Genomic DNA, 7993 nt, shown 5'->3' on the forward strand with positions numbered 1-7993 from the left:
TTTAACATTCAATAAGCAGAAAATATTTATTTTTGACAAGTTGTGATTAAAACATTCGGGTAAATTGGTCCGATTCTTTCTCAAAAGCTATTCCGCTTAGTACATTTCATTCCGATAACCATCTGACTGACATGTCAACTATCTTATCATCTTTGCTCTTTCTTTTTTTTAAAATGCATTTTATTCAAAATTGTATCCCAGTAGGTTACAGCAAAGAAACACCTCCAAAAACATTCTTCCCAACAATCAACTATACAGTTTGTACAGGTTTTTCTCCTTTTTCACCCCCCTCCCCATCACCCCCCCCCCCCCCCCCTCCTCCCCACACCCCTGCACCTCAAACACGGTCACAAACATCCCCCACCTTTTCTCAAACTCCCCTGCTGAGCCCCTTAACTCATACTTTATCTTCTCTAACCGCAGGAAGTCGTACAGGTCACCCAACCATGTTGCTACCCCCCGTGGCGATGGCGACCGCCACTCCAGCAAAATTAGTCGCTGTGCAATCAGAGAGGCGAAGGCCATGACATCGGCGTTCCTCCTCTCCATGAGCTCCGGCTTCTCTGAAACCCCAAATATCGCCACCAAAGGGTCCGGGTCCACTGCCTCCTCCACTATCCTGGCTAAGACCGCAAACACTCCCGCCTAGAATCTTCCCAATTTTTCACAGCCCCAAAACATGTGCGCATGATTCTCTGGCCCCCGCCGACACCTCTTACACTCATCGGCTACCCCTGAAAGAACCCACTCATTCTCGCCCGAGTCATATGCACCCTGTAAAATCTAACCGCAGGAAGTGGTACAGGCCGACCGCCACTTCATTTGTCGCCGTGCTATTAGAGAGGCGAAGGCCACGACATCAGCCTTCCTCCTCTCCATGAGCTCGGGCTTCTCTGAAACACCAAATATTTCCACCTCCTCCTTCACTACCCTGGCTAAGACATCGAACACTCCCGCCCAGAATCTTACCAATTTTTCGCAACCCCAAAACATGTGCACGTGATTCTCTGGGCCCCGCCCACATCTCACACACTCATCTGCTACCCCCTGAAAGAACCCACTCATTCTCGCCCGAGTCATATCACCCTGTGCACCACCTTAAATTGTATCAGGCTCATCCTTGCACAAGAGGAGGTCCCGTTTACCCTATGCAGCGCCGTACTCTATACTCCCCAGTTGATCGCCCCTCCCAACTCTGCTTCCCATTTCTCCTTGATCTTTTCCACCCGCTCGCCTCCCTGCTCCCCCAGCCAATTATTCCCTCCCCTTCCACATCTGGAAGCAGCAGACACTCCAGCAGGGTGTATCCCGGCAACCTAGGGAACCTCCATCAGACCTTTTGCGCAAAGTCCCTAACCTGCAGATACCTGAACTCACTCCCCCTTGGCAGCTCTACCCTCTCCCTTAGCTCCTCCAGACTGGCGAACTCTTCCTCCAAATACAGATCTCTCACCTTGACGAGCCCCACTTCCCTCCACCTCCTGTATACACTATCCATCCCCCCCCCCCCCCCCCCCCCCCCCCCCCGGCTCAAACCCATGATTCTCGCACAGCGCCGTTAACACCTATATCCCGTCCACCCTAAAATGCCTCAACTGATTCCATATCTTCACCGTGGACTGCACCACCGGGCCCCCTGATTACCTACTTGGAGCAATTGGCAGCACTGTGATCACCATAGCCCTCAAACTAGATTACAAGATCCCTCCTCCATCCTAACCCACTCTACACCTTTTCCTTCTCATGACTGCCGCACCTTGTCCACATTCGCTGCCGAATAATAATGAAGCAAGTTCGGCAATGCCAACCCCGTCCCCCTGCTGCCTCTGCCTCTATAGCAGTGTCCTCCCCACCCTTGGCACCTTCCCCGCCCATAAAAAGTCTGAAATGATCATGTCCACTTTCTGAAAAAAGGCCTTTGGAGTAAAGATTGGGAGAGCCTGAAAAATAAACAAGAACCTCGGCAGAATATTCATTTTCACCACTTGGACCCTCCCCGCCAACGTTAAGTGCAGTTTATCCCACCGCTTAAGATCCTCCCTGGCCTCCTTCATCAGCTTCGTTAAGTTCCACTTATAGAGCCCCATCCATTCCCTCGCCACCTGAATCCCCAAATACCTATTCCTATCCCTCGCTACCGTAAATGGTGGGGGTGGAGGGGGTTATTTTCCAGCACCATGTCCGAGGTTCGGCATATGAAATTGGGGCTGGTTCCCCTAGAGGCCATATTCGGGGTGTTGAACCTACCGGAGCTGCAGTGTCTTAGCCTTTGCCTCGTTGATTGCTCGCAGGTGGGTCCTGTTGGGGTGGACGTCAGCTTCTTACCCCTGTGCCTTGGGGTGGCTGGGGGATCTAATGGAGTTCCTGTATTTGGGGAAGGTGAAATTTGCTCCAGCGGGGAAATGAGGGGTTCCACCAGAAATGGGGCTTGTTTTACGTTTTGGAATATTAAAATGTTGATTAAAACATGTCCTGAAATAACTTTACCTTTATGCAGATTGCAGAAAGTTTCAATGTAAACATTTATTTAAACAATACATTTTATCATGGAACACACCTGCAAAGGTGCTCACACCGACCTGACCCAGAACTATATCGCTGTTCCTTCACTGTCACTGAGTCAAAATCCTGGAACAGACAACAGACCTGCAGTGGTTCAAGATGATTTCTCACCCCACCAAGGGCAATTAGGGATGGGCAATAAAAATGCTGGCCTAGCCAGAGATGCCCATGAAAATAAAACAAACTAAGATCCACTTGAAACTATCATTGTTGAGTGAGGAGACTGTCAGTTGAAATTTAAAGTAATGTTGAGTACACAATAGTTCCCCTCTTGCTCCATCTCATTTCCAAGACAGCTTTACTGGCTGGGGTCTGCTGAACTAGCCAGTGACTCACCCAGCATACAATGCAGCAGAAAGCCTGCATAATTAATTAGTTCCAGAAACGGCAGTTAGATGGGTAATCTGCTTCACTTGTGAGTTGTGGGATGTCCATGAAGCGTCCAGCATTCCAGACATCTACAGCTGCGGGAAGTGCACCCAATTGCAGCTTCTCACAGACCGCATGTTTCAGTTGGAGCAGCAGTTTGATGCACTTAGGAGCATACAGGTGGCGGAAATGTCATAGACAGGAATTTTAGAGACTTGGTTACACCAAAGGTGCAGGTATGTAGATGGGTGACCGCTAGAAGTGGCAGGAAGTCAGTGCAGGAATCCCCTGTTGCTGTCCTCCTCTCTAACAATTATAACATTTTGGATACTGTTGGGGGGGGGATGGCCTATCAGGGGAAAATAACAGGAGCAGCCAGAACAGTGGCACCAAGGCTTGCTCTATTGTTAAGCAGGGAAGGACAAAGCATAGAAGAGCAAGAGTTATAGGGGACTCTATAGTCAGGGGCACAGACAGATGCTTCTGTTGATGTGAAAGAGACTCCAGGATGTTATGTTGCCTCCCTGGTGTCAGCGTCCAGGATGTCTCTGAATGGGCAGAGCATTCTGAAGGGGGAGGGTGAACATAGAATCATAGAATTTACAGTGCAGAAGGAGGCCATTTGGCCCATCAAGCCTGCACCGGCCCTTGGAAATATCATCTGACCCATAGAACAGTGGAATGTCTATGGATGTCATTTACATGGACTTCCAGATGCATTTGATAAAGTCCCACAAAAGTGACTGTTAACTAAGGTGGAAGCCCACATGGTTAGGAAATTGGTTGAGTGGCAGGTGAGAGAGTGGGGATAATGGGTAAATACTCTAGTTGGCAGGAGATGACTAGTGGTGTACCACAGGGACCAGTGTTGGGGTGTAAATCATTCACACTATTCATTAATACTTGGATGATGGCATAGAAAGTCATATAGCCATATATGTGGATGAGACAAAGTTAGGTGGCATTGTAGATGGCTGCGACGATAACAAAAAATTGCAAAGAGATATTGACAGACTAAGTGAATGGTCAAAATTGTGGCAGATGGAACTTAATGTAAGCAAGTGTGAGGTTATCCATTTTGGACCAAAAAAAGATAGAGCAGAGTACTTTCTAAATGGAAAGAGGCTGGGGGCAGTGGATGTCCAAAGAGGCTTGAGAGTTCAGGGGCATAGGTCCTTAAAATGCAGGAAAAAGTAGAGAAAATAATCAAAAAGGCTGATGGAATGTTAGCCTTTATATCTAGGGGTTTGGAATATAAAGACACAGGGGTTATGCTGTAGTTATACAAAACCCTGGCTAGATCCCACTTGGAGTACTGTGAGCAGGTCTGGACACCACACCTTAGGAAGGGTATTTTGGCCTTGGAGGGAGTGCAATGTAGGTTTACAAAAATTATACCTGGATTACAGGGATTGAGTTATGAGGAGAGATTACACAAATTAGACCTGTTACCTCTATAATTTAGAAGGTAAGGAGTGATCTGATCGAAGTATTCAAGATACTAATAGGGAAAGACAGGGTAGATAAAGATAACGGGTGGGATTCTCCAAGCCCGAGCCTCTGCCAATCGGACGCGGCGCCGGTCGTTGGCCATTGAAAGAGGCTGTGGGTCAGCCATGTCTTGCGGGGCGGCTGACACAGGCCGCCGCCGTGCGCATGCGCAGACCCCCCAACCGGAAGTGCCCCGTATTAGCAGCCGGAGCTGCGCGGAGCACTCTGGGGCCCTACCAGCCACCTGCAAATCTGAGAATGACCCTGGACTTTCTTCAGGTAAGTCCAGAGTGATTTGCGCAAGTTTTTCGAGGGCGTGGGTACATAGCCCCATCATTGGAAAATCCCGCCCAACCTATTTCCACTGGTTGGAGATTCTAAAACTAGGGGCATAACTATTCAGGAGAGATGTCAGGAAGAACTTTTTCACTCAAAGGGTGTTAGAGGTTTGGAACTTTCTCCCGCAAACAGCAGTTGAAGCTTGATCAGTTGTTAATTTGAAATCTGTGATGGATAGGTTTTTGTTTAGCAAAAACATTAAGGGATATGGGCAAAAGGTAGATATATGGGGCAGGATCCTCCGCTTCGCCGCAGCACACTCACGCCCGTGGATTTCCCGATGACATGGGGGTGGCCATGATGGGAAACTCCATTGACCGGCTGCCGTGACAGAGTATCCTGCTGCCAACAGGGGTTCACCGTGCCAGAAAAGGGGCCTGACAGGACGGAGAAACATGCCCATGGAATTAGGTCACAGATCAGCCATGATCTCACTAAACGGCAGGCCAAGCTAGTGAGGCTGAATGGCCTATCGCTGTACCTATTTTCCAGACCAGCCCCACTACACCCACTGACATTTGTATTCCCTTTGGAATATCCCCGCATCTGCTCGACAACAATTCTAATTTTACAATAGACGTTTGAAATTCCACGTTGAAAGGGTTGGATGAAGTCAGGAGAGGAAGTGTGTGGAGGCTAAACACTATTACATAGATTTTTGGACAAATGGCTTGTTCCTGTAAAATTGAATCTAAATATTCACAGAATTGTAGAGAAGACTTTAAAAATTATTTTCAGGGATGTGGGCATCACTGGCCAGGCCAGCATTTATTGCCCTAGTTGCCTGGAGAAGGTGGTGGTGAGTTGCCTTCTTGAACCATTGCAGTTCATTTGGTACAAGTATAGCCACAGTGCTGTTGGGGAGTCCAGGATTTTGATCCCATGAGAGTGTAGGAACGGTGATATATTTCCTAGTCAGGATGGTGAGTAACTTGATAGGTGGTGTCTGCTGCCCTTGTCCTTTTACTAGATGGTGTGGGTAGAGGGTTTGGAAGGTGTTGTCTCAGAAGTGTTGGCGAGTTCCTGAAGTGCATCTTGTAGCTGGTACATTCAGCTGCCACTGTTCAACGGTGGTGGAGGGAATGTTTGTGAATGGGGTGCCAAACAGACTGCTTTGTCCTGTATGATGTCGAGCTCCTTGACTGTTGGAGCTGCACTCATCCAGGCAAGGGGAAGAGTATTCCACCACCCTCTTTACTTCTGCCATGTAGGTGGTGGACAGGCCGTGAGGAGGCAGATGAGTTACTCACAGCAAGACTATTAGTCTTTGACCTACTCTTGTAGCCAGTTTTTATATGGCTAGTCCAGTTCAGTTGCTTTCTCACCAAATTCTTTGTGTTGGTGCTGCAGACAACAGGCTGACAGACTGACTAACCTTCTCCCAGAGTTCCAATACTGTTGTTCTGATAGCAGCGACTGGAATTTCACAATCTGAGAAAGTGATCTCCCTCAGACACCATGGTCTCTAGCACCATGTTAATCATAAAGGCTGGTTCAGAGCACATATCTAAAACATTACACTGTAGTTAAAATGCACCTATTTACATGACATCTCCTCTTTCGACCATAGCCTTTGCATAAACACACGATGCGCAACAATGCAATGAGCCCGTTTGTAAATCAATCCAGCACTTAGTGCTTTTTTTTGACCTTCTAGGGTCTGCAAAAATCAATATATAATTTGCTGTGTCAGCATCGACCATATCAATATTAGCAGAGTAAAGGTCTCACTCTTGGCACGATTTTATTAACTATTTGACCACCACAGAAATTAGCAGGACTTCATTCTGACTCGACTTGGTCACTCAAAGATGTTTTCTCTGTTCAAGCAAAACTCACCAAGAAACAGATGAACTGGTTGCTGCTGCTTCAGAGGACCTACTGAATATTTCCAGCAATGTTGTGTTTATTTCTGATCTCCAGCTTTTGCATTTATACTACTGGTTTTGGTGTTTATGTAGGGACTACACAGTGGCGTAGTGGCTAGCACAGCTGCCTACAGCTCTTGAGTAACCGGGTTCGATCCTGGCCCCGTCTGTGCGGTATGCACACATTCTCCCTGTCTGCGTGGGTTTCACCCTCACGACCAAAAGATATGCAATTAGGTGGAGTGGCCATGCTAAATTGTCCCTTAATTGGAAACAAAAAAATAATTGGGTGCTCCAAATCTATGAAAATAAATTGCTGTTTGTAGCTCCAACAATGATTCACATAAAGCCAATTTATGCACTTCAAAACAATTCATTCTCTATAATCTACTTTAGGATACTGATAAACAATGAGGATCAATATCAATGCAAGTTTGATTTTTCACATGATTTAAAAGATAATCCACTCCAGAGGCAATGTTTCTTTTCACTGAGCTAGTCCAAGACACTACTGGTTATCCTGTGTGGATCCATTTTCATCCTACATTGCTGTGACTGGCGCAGTTGGCTTAGTATGCACAATTTTGGATCCACTCCTTTTTAAATATGCTACTGAACATTCAGTTCGTAGATGATTTTTTACATTTTTGATTAACTATTACAGATTAGAGATTCCATTATCGTCCGCTCACGTTGGCTGACACACCATTCTCATTTGAAAATATAGGACTAACTGTTCTCCAGTGTTTTCTAGCATTATTCCTTTTCAAAAAAAAATTAAATATGCAATCTCTCAGCTTTTAGTACAGATGCAAACCATTGGGAGATGGGATTTTATCCTACCCAGTTTATTACCTCCTTCACTTTTCTATCTTCAATGTTGTGCAACACCTGAAGTGAAAAATTGCACAATATAACTGCAAATTAAGAAAAAGCTCAAAACATATTTTCAAAAGCAATCGTAGAAAATGGTCAACCAGTCTAGGTTGACTGCAGGTCAATTAGATCTTTCTTGTTCCCTCAGGGAGTGTTGATACAGGTTCAGGACCTCGGTCTTGTTCCCCATGGGGGAAGTGTTATTACAGGTTCTCGCTACTATCCTTTCTTAAAAAATTTAGAATACCCAATTTATTTTTCCAATTAAGGGGCAATTTAGCATGGTCAATCCACCTACACTGCACATCATTCAGGTTGCGGGGGCAAAATCCATGCAAACACGGAGAACATGCAAACTCCAGACGGAGTGACCCAGGGCTGGGATCGAACCTGGACCTCGGTACCGTGAGGCAGCAGTGCTAACCACTGAACCACCGTGCTGCCCCCCTCACTTCTATCCTTTGACTATATAACAACTAGCCGTCCTG

The sequence above is a fragment of the Scyliorhinus canicula genome, chromosome 4 (genome assembly GCF_902713615.1).
Source record: "Scyliorhinus canicula chromosome 4, sScyCan1.1, whole genome shotgun sequence".
NCBI lineage: Eukaryota > Metazoa > Chordata > Chondrichthyes > Carcharhiniformes > Scyliorhinidae > Scyliorhinus > Scyliorhinus canicula.